At 45.8% G+C, this 11,151-nt stretch overlaps 2 non-coding genes across 2 annotated transcripts; one reads left to right on the top strand and one right to left on the bottom strand.

The window, feature by feature from the left end:
* Positions 1-9,103: 9,103 nt before the first annotated feature.
* On the bottom strand, positions 9,104-9,193 carry TRNAY-GUA (transfer RNA tyrosine (anticodon GUA)). The gene is given in 2 exon segments: positions 9,104-9,139; positions 9,157-9,193. It is a non-coding gene; the product is annotated as a tRNA-Tyr (tRNA).
* A 611-nt stretch (positions 9,194-9,804) lies between these two features.
* Positions 9,805-9,877, top strand: TRNAA-AGC (transfer RNA alanine (anticodon AGC)). Its single transcript has one exon. It is a non-coding gene; the product is annotated as a tRNA-Ala (tRNA).
* The last annotated feature ends 1,274 nt before the right edge of the window (positions 9,878-11,151 follow it).

Genomic DNA, 11,151 nt, shown 5'->3' with positions numbered 1-11,151 from the left:
ATAAGAGGGAGGTATTGACACGTGTACTTATCTTTACCGGGCAACCACATTTCGCCGCTTAACAAATGTAATCGCACAGCGTGGGACGCGCCTGTATGTATCCGAAGTTTCTGGAAAGTTATCGATGCTTCTATCCGCTGTCTGTTGTTGCCGAACCTTATGTTATCTGATTTCATCGCATGACGCCAATGGTGTAGAACTTTGTGGAAGACACGCGGGTCCAAGCGATTAGTCTGGAACTTTCGACGACTGCTGTATAAAAGCCGACGCGCTCGACCCGCTGATCAGATTTTCCACGATTGCCGACCGTGTTCGCCGCTATCGTTGTGCTATAAGTGTGTGGCGACACACTCCGCGCATATTTCTGCGCACCCTCCGTCTTCTTATCATCTGGCCCAGCATAACACAGCTGCACGCTGGACTGCATGGTCGATAAAACATAGCGCCACCACCACGTCACCCGAGGTATGCGTCACCGACCGCGGCTATAAAAACAGGCTGCCTGGTATGCCCGTCCGCTGCCATCGTTAGTCGAATAAAGAAGCGTTAGGTTTTTATGTTGGGATTCGTCCTTCGGCAGACACGACATCCCACAAGTGTAGCCTGTTTTGTGGGCACAGGTTCGCCCAATAAAAGTTATTTTTGTCGTTTACAGTATTGCTACTGTGTCATTCAACGTCACCACTACGTGACAATATTCACTCACCAGAATAGCTTTCTGCATTTTTGTGCACTTGGATAAAAGTAACTTTAAGGTAATCGTGCTTAGTGCGAATAGTTCGCTGTATTAGAGGTGCTTCATGCATTATAAACGTTTATCCAGACATTTTTGTCAAACCTTCGGTCAGATATTGTATGAATCAAATCACCACCCAAGCACTCCGTACAGAGCGTTAACCAGAGAAGCTGAAACGTCTCACCCCGGTGTCTATCACTGGGTCAATCCCGATGATTCAATAAACGACTGCTTGGTAGGCTGCCGGATCCTCGGTACGCAGTTGCTTCTTGTGCTCAGCTGCACGAGCTCATTTTTTAATGATATGATATAATGTTGTATAACAACATTATATATCACATTATAACAACATTATATATCAACATTATATATAATATAATGTTGATATGATACCTTTTGTAAAACGGTCGAACACATTATCCTTAAGGCCATTATTAGAAAATAATAAATTGCTTTATCCGCAACAGCATGGTTTTAAATCTGGTTTATCAAGCGTAAACTAACTTGCTGAAATAACTGATGAATTAATTGGTACACTCAATATAAAAGGCCAAACAGACGCTATTTTTTTATTTTTCAAAGGCGTTTGATGTTGTTCCTCATAAAGATTTATTAACAAAACTAAAGGCAATTGGCATTGAACAGAAAGTAGTGGCATGGATTGAATGTAACTTAGGAGATAGAAAGCAGTGTGTTGCCATAAATGGGAGTGTCTCCGAAGATTTGGATGTGTACTCGGGTGTTCCGCAGGGCTCGGTCCTCGGGCCTCTCCTTTTCTTGGTATATCACCACCAATCCAGATTAGACTATTTGCAGACGACTGTGTTGTATATACAGCCATAAATAACTGAATGACCAAATTAAATTGAACAATTCTTTACACTCTGTTGATGCATGGTGCGCAAGGTGGGGCTTAAGAATAAACACTTCCAAAACAGCTTCCATTACGTTTAGCAACAAAAATAAGCCCCTTGATTTTACTTACTCTTTAGGTAACGTTACCATAACAAGAAATGACGAACTTAAATATTTTGGCATCACACTTACCAATAATTTCAATTGGGAACCGCATGTTCAAGATGTCTGTCGGGGTGCACTACAGGAATTGTCGTTTTTGAAAATGAAACTGCGTAAGACCCCTCCTGCAGTAAAAGTAAATGCATACAAAGCGCTAATACGACCAAAATTGGAGTATGCATCGGTTATTTGGAGCCCTTGCCAACAATACTTGATTAACAAAATTGAAAGAGTACAGAATCTAGGTTTGCGTTTTGGTTATTCTGTTTACTCCCGTCACTCTAGTGTCAGCAACTTACGTAACAGGGCCAGCCTAGAAAAATTTGAGCAGCGCAGGATAATATCTAGATTAACATTTATTTACCAACTTTATCACGAGAACTTTAAGCTATCACGGGAACGATATCTTCAGGATCGTTTCAAACGATCAGAGAGAACGCACCACTGTAAAACTATTAGACAGCCAGTCAGCCACATCAATGCTCACAAGTACTCTTTATTTCCTCGCGCAATTTATTATTGGAATACATTATCTGAGGAGGCAGAGAACTCCGCCTCGTTGGAATCATTTGTTCAATGTATTAGTAATATCAACTTTTGTTGAAATTCGAGTCCAAGTGGTGTACACTCTGAGTTCATAATATTGCCTTGTTCGAGTATTCATTTGTCATCTATGTCCACTATATTGCCATGTTTTTTTTTCACTTTTGTATGTATTATATCTTTGCAATTATGTCAAGTAATTAGTTCAAATTTCCTTCACTTGTTTGTATTCTTAGTGTCCACTCCTGCATGGGCCCGAGAAGGGCCTGCAGTATCTGTAAATAAATAACTAATAATTAGATGTTGACGCACCATTTAGGCGCCACCTACTCCTTAGCTCTTGAATGGGTCCAACCTACAACATGCAGGGTTCAAGATTACATATGAAACAACCTTCTCATTCAAGCACCAGAAGTTGCTAAGTAACGTGTTCTTAGTAACAATATAACGTAAAAATAAAAGTGGTAGATGCAATATGCATCTAGAATAACTTCACAGGACTAAAGTCTCAAACACACAAATAACGATGTCACCAACAATATAGTCTCTAGTCAGCGGGTGGCGCATACACTACGTAAACGCAAATAATAGTCAACTAACAGTACTGTGTCAAGTCAGTGGGTGGTGCATAAATCGTGTAAATGCATTATCAGATATATACAGAACAGAACAGCTAACATAAGATAATCCACAAACACATACATACATACATACAGCGACACTGAAATAAAATGAACATTAAAAGCGTTAATAACTGCCAACAATGCCGCTGTCTACGAGAAAAATTCAGATCTTTTAAGTGGTTCTTCTGCAAGGCTGTTGTTGGCCAACGGACAAAAAGTTTCTCTAAACTGAAAGTCTTCGAACTAATGTCATCAGAGTTGATTTAACGTGGCGTCTTGGTGTGTCGTGACGTAGGAAATCTAAAAGGGGGTGATGTAGATCTTCATCTACAAATCCACAGTGCCATTCGGGGGTTTCTGCATGTCCAATTCTATATACGAAATGTTTTATGCACGCACTTGCGAGTCTCACTCGACGAATAAGAGTTTCCATACTTCTGTCCAATGACAACGGAAATTTGAATTCAACAAACGAATCCATAGGATACAAATCACAGCTCTTAGAATTCTGTCCAAACCAAGTATTCCTATACATTTTGAAAGACCTTGCCGTTACAACGCAGCGTGATTCATTCTTTGATATTGGGAGGGAACCACATCACCTTTAAGGTGTGCTTATCGTGCTGCTTCATTGGCTGCTGTCTTGCCAGAGATGTTGTAATGTCCTCGTATTCACTGAAATGCTATTTCATGCTTCACGTGGCTTGCCTTTGTGAGGCCTTTAAGTGTTTCGTATATCATGCTATCACTTATGGTTTTTTTTCCTTTTGTGCTCCAGAGTGATCTTAGTGTCGCCAGTTAATGGGTGAAAATTACCCATTTTTGCACATCTCTCAGTGAAGTTATAAATTTTATCGCATGGATGCGAATCGTTCAGCCGTTGGGTATGAAGTTTCACGCGCTAACTTAAATTATTCTTGTTTATTGAGATGCGGTATAATGAATCCTGAAGTTGAAGAGGTTGCTGCCCTGCAGCCACCTGTATAGACTTGTCTGTATCCTGAATATCGCACATTTATCTATTGAAGTGCTAATTGTTGAGCAGCTTGAATGAACATGTCTCTTTTTCTTAATCTCCCGTCTACCGAAAATTCGATTTTGGGAAGTGTAAGCAGCCATGAAAATTAAAAGTAGTGCAACGCCGGGTCGGCCCGGCGTTGCACTACTTTCGGCATAGGCCCACATATGCGGGAGGGCTTAGCGCCTGCTTCACCTCCACCGATGGTCGGCCCGGTGTTTCACTATCTTCGGGAGCGGCCCAGGTATGGGGAGTGCTTAACGCCTGCTTCAGCTTTGCCGCGGGACGGCCCGGCGTTGCACTACTTTCGGGATTGGCCCACATATGCGGGAGGGCTTAGCGCCTGCTTCACCTCCGCTGATGGTCGGCCCGGTGTTTCACTATCTTCGGGAGCGGCCCACGTATGGGGAGTGCTTAACGCCTGCTTCAGCTTTGCCGCGGGACGGCCCTGCGTTGAACTACTTTCGGCATAGGCCCACATATGCGGGAGGGCTTAGCGCCTGCTTCACCTCCGCTGATGGTCGGCCCGGTGTTTCACTATCTTCGGGAGCGGCCCACGTATGGGGAGTGCTTAACGCCTGCTTCAGCTTTGCCGCGGGACGGCCCTGCGTTGCACTACTTTCGGCATAGGCCCACATATGCGGGAGGGCTTAGCGCCTGCTTCACCTCCGCTGATGGTCGGCCCGGTGTTTCACTATCTTCGGGAGCGGCCCACGTATGGGGAGTGCTTAACGCCTGCTTCAGCTTTGCCGCGGGACGGCCCGGCGTTGCACTACTTTCGGCATAGGCCCACATATGCGGGAGGGCTTAGCGCCTGCTTCACCTCCGCTGATGGTCGGCCCGGTGTTTCACTATCTTCGGGAGCGGCCCACGTATGGGGAGTGCTTAACGCCTGCTTCAGCTTTGCCGCGGGACGGCCCGGCGTTGCACTACTTTCGGCATAGGCCCACATATGCGGGAGGGCTTAGCGCCTGCTTCACCTCCGCTGATGGTCGGCCCGGTGTTTCACTATCTTCGGGAGCGGCCCACGTATGGGGAGTGCTTCACGCCTGCTTCAGCTTTGCCGCGGGACGGCCCGACGTTGCACTACTTTCGGCATAGGCCCACATATGCGGGAGGGCTTAGCGCCTGCTTCACCTCCGCTGATGGTCGGCCCGGTGTTTCACTATCTTCGGGAGCGGCCCACGTATGGGGAGTGCTTAACGCCTGCTTCAGCTTTGCCGCGGGACGGCCCGGCGTTGCACTACTTTCGGGATTGGCCCACATATGCGGGAGGGCTTAGCGCCTGCTTCACCTCCGCTGATGGTCGGCCCGGTGTTTCACTATCTTCGGGAGCGGCCCACGTATGGGGAGTGCTTAACGCCTGCTTCAGCTTTGCCGCGGGACGGCCCTGCGTTGCACTACTTTCGGGATTGGCCCACATATGCGGGAGGGCTTAGCGCCTGCTTCACCTTCGCCGATGGTCGGCCCGGTGTTTCACTATCTTCGGGAGCGGCCCACGTATGGGGAGTGCTTAACGCCTGCTTCAGCTTTGCCACGGGACGGCCCGGCGTTGCACTACTTTCGGGATTGGCCCATATGTGCGGGGTGCTTACCGCCTGCTTAACCTCCGCCGCACGGCGGCCCGATATTGCAGTACCTTCAGGCCGACCCACAGCGGAGGTGAAACACTTTGTATTTCGTCTGAGAGGTTTGACTGTCGTCAATTTTCGCTGCGATTCTATCTTCACAGAGTTGAATGGTTGTCAAGTTTTTCACACCTTTTGGATGGTGGTAGTTATTGGCGTCTCCTGGGTGGGGAGGACAGCTTTCTCATCGATTCGGTGCCCGCGCTATCAATTCAAGATGAATTCAGTTGTCACCGTCTATTGCAGCAGGCAGGGCGTAGTTTATTGTTTTGATTATAATATTTTATTTTATTTATAATACCCAACACAATTTTTATGTCAGCACCTATTCAACGATCACGCGCATCGCTTTTTCTTCGTTAATTCAGCCTTTTTTGTTTAGACTGATCCTAGGGCCATGAAAGCGACTTGGTTCATAGTCAGCTGGTCTGTATGCTCGTGGAACGAGTCCTGGGGCTCTATTCTGGACACGCATGGCGGCTGCACAGCCGCCATTATCCGCCATGTTTAATCTCTTATTGGCTGTGGCGAGCTCACGTGCCTTGAAATTTTTGCCGGGAAACGGAAGTTTTGCGAAATGTCATTTTGCGTTTTCATCAAGATGACGAAACGTGACGTGGAGCTGCAAATTTTATGGACTAATACATTTTTTTGGTCCTTGGCAGATATATTGTGATGTTAGCGCTTCAAAAAGAATGTGAGCGGTAGCGTGCAGAAGCCAGTGCAATGCATCTGCAATTGCGTGAATATGTGGTGGCGATTCAAGATATGCGCCATGCCAGCTTGCTGATTGGCTGAAGGAATATCTTGTGAGGAGCGTCACAGGAAGGGCTGTTTCGTAATCGTCAGTTTGACGATGCGTGACGTTGCACTGGGCCGCCATTGCTGAGATTTTCAGCCATAATTTTTGCTGCGACGAGCCGCGCGAATTATGCTAATGAGCAGCCATATGCAATGGCAGCCGAGAGGAATGCGTATCGCCACATTTTCCCCGTCGTTTGGCGCCACGAAAATCTTTTGTTCATAACGCGTGCTCATAGTATTTGCATCGCTCTCGGGTGGTGTTGGCATTTGTGTTTGGGGCCATCGTTTTTTAAAAGAACGCATTTATACGAAATAATATTGGTTGAATATAGCAAACTTTCAGCAATGTTGTCCACTTTTCACTGCTGCATTTCTATTGTAATCGAGATTAATGCCTTTTCGCACAATCAGACGTTATGACAACGGCCTCTTTCTAATTTATAAAAAGAAATGTACGCAAGGTGGCGCCTTGAAGTTTCCTCCCGCGGTGCGAGTAACTAGCGAAATGAACAAGAGATGGCAGCGCCGGCGCTTGCGTCGCGCTAGTGGTTATCTCTGGCGCCCGCAACGCTATCGGTGATATTCGGCCGTTTCTGAGCCAGCCGAGTCGGGCTGAGTCACTTGCGTTTCACGAAATAGCGATAACGTGGCCTAGAACGTGCGCGCATCACCACTGGTAGGTCGCGTATGTTGTCTCAAGCATGAAAACAAGGGCATTGGCGCCAACAAGCGATGACTCATTGCATTTTCCGGGGACACGCATCCTAGCTATTGAAGCAGACGACGGCTTGTACGCAGCAGACGACGGAAGCGCGAAGCGTTTTCGACGGAACAATCATACGCTTTGAGATAGCTGCTTTATTTTTACTGCGGAGGAAAACTGTTTTCCTTTACCGATAACGCTACATTCAGTGTCTTCATTTCAGTTTCTTAGGCAAAACGTCAAGTTGGCGTCACGTTACGTAAGCAAAACTGGGCCACCGGCGCCATTTTGTTTGCGTCGCGCCTACGTCACGCACCGAAGAAAATGGCGGAATGTCCAGAATAGCGCCCCTGGCCGGAAAAAACGCCAGTTGCGTTTAACTTTTCCTTTATCTTCATTTCCTCGAGTGGCGGCTTGCCGCGACGCTGGCAGATCCTCGAAACCACATATCCGCGATATGGTTTAGATAAGGTGGAAAATAAAACATTGCGAAACAGCGTCCATCATCAGACCCTGCAATAACCGTTCAACCCACAAGCCTTTACGCAGACGAGGTAAGGTCACCCCTTACCTCCTCTAGTGTTTCCGTAATTGTACAGCACTTCTCGTGCAAAATTGCCAACTGGAAACAAGAGTCGCAAAGAGATGAGAGATTGAGTGATCTTATACTACGGGAGAACGTTAAAGCAACAGCCAAACAGGGAGGAAAAGCGAAAATTGTGCACATATTTATGGGTCACCATCTTTTTATTTAAATATGAGGTACCAAAAATGCCTACCGTAGTGGACAATAATTACGTGTGTTTTGAATTACTCTTCTACAGTTATCAGTCGAGCCGCCTGACGTGGCCACTTCCCTACTGTGCTAATGAGGCTGTTTTTCTAACTTTCCGCGGTGGGCGCAGTACGTCAAGAACCGCAGCGTCCTGCGTTCTACGCGGTTGTACGGGACTGATGACCACGCATCATTGCGCAACTTCCGAAATAACAACACCAGTCGGTTTTGGCACTTGGTAGAGCAGTAAAGGAGGAATCCAAAAGAACTGTGATTGTTACGAAAATATACATTTCTCTGTTTTTCTTCCAAAACTATTTCAAAGAACGATACCAGAAATGATTATTTTGCCCTTTCGCTGGGTAACTTGTTCTTGACAAGGTTCTTCCTGCGCATCTTTTACGCGCGAGTCCATTTGATGTCGTTCTTTGTTTGCCAAGTAAACAAAAGGTGTATCTCACAGGCTTGGCTGTGAGATACGTGTTATTTGAATTCTCTTTTGCGGGTTTACGCGTCTTTATGACGAATGGTGGGCATTATTCATATTTGTATTAGTAGAAGTTCCCTCCCCCTCATTAGCATAGAAAAGTTAACTTGGGTTGCCCTCCCCCCCCCCCCCCGAAAAAACATCCTGCGTACGTGCCTGATACAATCCAGCCTCCTTCAAGAAGTGCAGAAGGGCTTTTGTGGCCTTTTGCATGCAATTATGCATAGGCCATGGTCCAAGAGTATTTCCATCTGAGAGCGCTCTGTTATCTAGATGGTTGAGTACCGCTTGTAAAATACGTCGTTGAGTGTCAAAGAATGTGCAGTGACGCAGAAGCTGCTCTAGATTCTCATCGCACCCGCACAAATTGCACGCCGCCATTATGGCCATACCTATAAGGAATACCAAGGAATTTGTAAATGTGGCACCCAACCACATCAATAAGGAGGCTTTGTGGTGGCGCTTTCTATGAGCGTGGGCAGTCAAGAGGCTGCGATTGATACATGGGTTTAGTTGTGAGGGAGACGTTACGGGTCACGTTGTAGTTGTAGCGAGTTGGACCGGAAACAATATTGCCTCAAGACGCAGTCCGCTTTAATTATTGAGAATTAAAGATGCTCCGCAGTTCATGAAGAGGGCCAGACCTCTTTTCTTTTTTTGGCCCGGAGAATATGACCACCTGACCAGGAGAGGCGATGTCCGCATTTGTTGCTACATCTCAAAGAAAAGACACATTCAGTTGTCTTGACCAATAGAGAGGAAAAAAATATCCGTCGAGCCGGATTTGAACCAGCGACCTATGGATGCCTGTGTTGAATGCCTCTACAGTCCACCGCTCTACCAACTGAGCTATCGACGGAACGGCAACCGCAAACCTTAAAGAGCAGGCAGTGTCTGGGGACGGCATGCCCCAATTAGTTGAAGGAATATGCGGCTAAGGATTGGTGCGAATCTGGTTCATTGGTGTCGTCGAATTTTTCCGAGCCCAGATTAACTTGAACGTCGGCTGGCACTTAAGGGGACGCTAAGAAATTCTAACTAGATTTAAAGAAAAAATTGCGTATTCGTTCGGCAGTATTGACGACTGTGGTGAAATACGTAACACCGGTGTATATAGTGTTTGCTTACGTGACTGTACTGCGGTTGGTTGACACCGTGTTTCCGTCAAATGACGCCATATGTTATTTTTGCACTCACATTCAGAGCCAAGTTAAGAATATATATCCAGGTTTATGAATACAAGCATTCTCGTTAAGTCAATGTGACAGAGGATGGTCTGATCTCCGGTGCTATCGAAAAACATGTTCTGAGCGGTAGACAACCCCTTTAATATGCGAAGCCAGATTCTTGCGGCAACCGGTCGCCGCCCCTCCCCCCGCCCCTTCTCACCTGCGCCGTTCGCTTTCCTTCGACCGAGTCTCACGCCGAAAGCGCAATACGGTTACGACTCGGTTACCGAGCGAAGGTGTCGGGGGTGTAGCTCAGATGGTAGAGCGCTCGCTTAGCATGCGAGAGGTACTGGGATCGATACCCAGCACCTCCACGACTTTTTTTTTCGACAAGGGAAAAATAGTTCTTTCTTTTTTTTGCAATGTGCTGCAATACTCGGTTGTGAGAAAGTCGATGTAAACACGCAGTTTTGTGCAGTTGGGGTGAACTGCAAAATGGTGCATTTATGTGCACCCACCAGAAAAGCTTTTTGCATTTTTGGGCACTTGGATCAAAGTAACATTGACATAAGATACGCTTAGTTCGAATAGTTCACTGTATTAAAGGTGCTTTATGCATTATAAAAGTTTATCCAGACATTTTTGACAAACCTTCGGTGAGATATTCTAGAAACGCATTCAGAGTTCAGCGAATCGTGTCCCCGAACGCATATACTGTGAGTGCATTTAATTTGCAACCTCGTTCAAGGTCCCCAACCTATTACCTTTAAACAGAGCCTCCCTCTTCAAGACACCTGGTTACAATATAGTCAGATCGTCGACCTTACACCGCCGCCAACATAGTGCAGCGTCGTTAAACTCTAGGCAACAACGACAACAGGTCGACAACGGCTGAACGAAAGCGACAACAGCAGTGACCGCACAATGGGCATGAAATGACGACGGTGACATCACGACGTCACATCACTGACTGTTGAGAAGGAAAAAAAAGCTTTATTTGACATATTCCCTAATCAAGGGCTACACGGGACTCGCTAGCTCTTCCGAACACTTATTTCACGTGCCACACAACACTGTGCGTAGGAGATGCTTTGTTGCCATGTGTGGTAGAGTGAGCGAATGTTCAAGAGATTTGAAGTCGGGAGGGTGGACGATTATGCTCTCCTGCACAGGCCATTACGTGCAATCTCTCATGTTTACATTGTCTTTCTTCATCAACAAGCGTGAACAGAGAAGCACTGGTTTGGCTACATACAGGAGAAGACAAATGATTGTTTTTCAACTCTTGATTAAGGTTCTTATTTTAGGTCTTTGTATTGCCAGTACAATGATCATTGTAAGCTCTGTGTATAAGTTCTTTGTAATTTGCGTTATTTTCGGAAATGGATTCACGTGAAATACTTCGCGTTAGCTTAATGTATTAAAGATTTTCTTTTTCTATCTATTGATTGAATACATACATACTTCATTGTACTTTTTATAAGCCTTAATTTTTATTACCTTATTCTTTACATTGACTTTATTACTGTACTCCCTAGCGAAAATTCTAATAGAGATTTGTATTAGTCTAGTACATTTTTCTATTGGTCTTATTAGTGTTCTATTTGTCTTGTAGAAATTTCCATACGTCTAATAGGTTCTGTATCAG

This window comes from Dermacentor albipictus, chromosome 5, assembly GCF_038994185.2.
Source record: "Dermacentor albipictus isolate Rhodes 1998 colony chromosome 5, USDA_Dalb.pri_finalv2, whole genome shotgun sequence".
Lineage (NCBI taxonomy): Eukaryota > Metazoa > Arthropoda > Arachnida > Ixodida > Ixodidae > Dermacentor > Dermacentor albipictus.
This window is presented reverse-complemented; position numbering and strand designations above follow the sequence as displayed.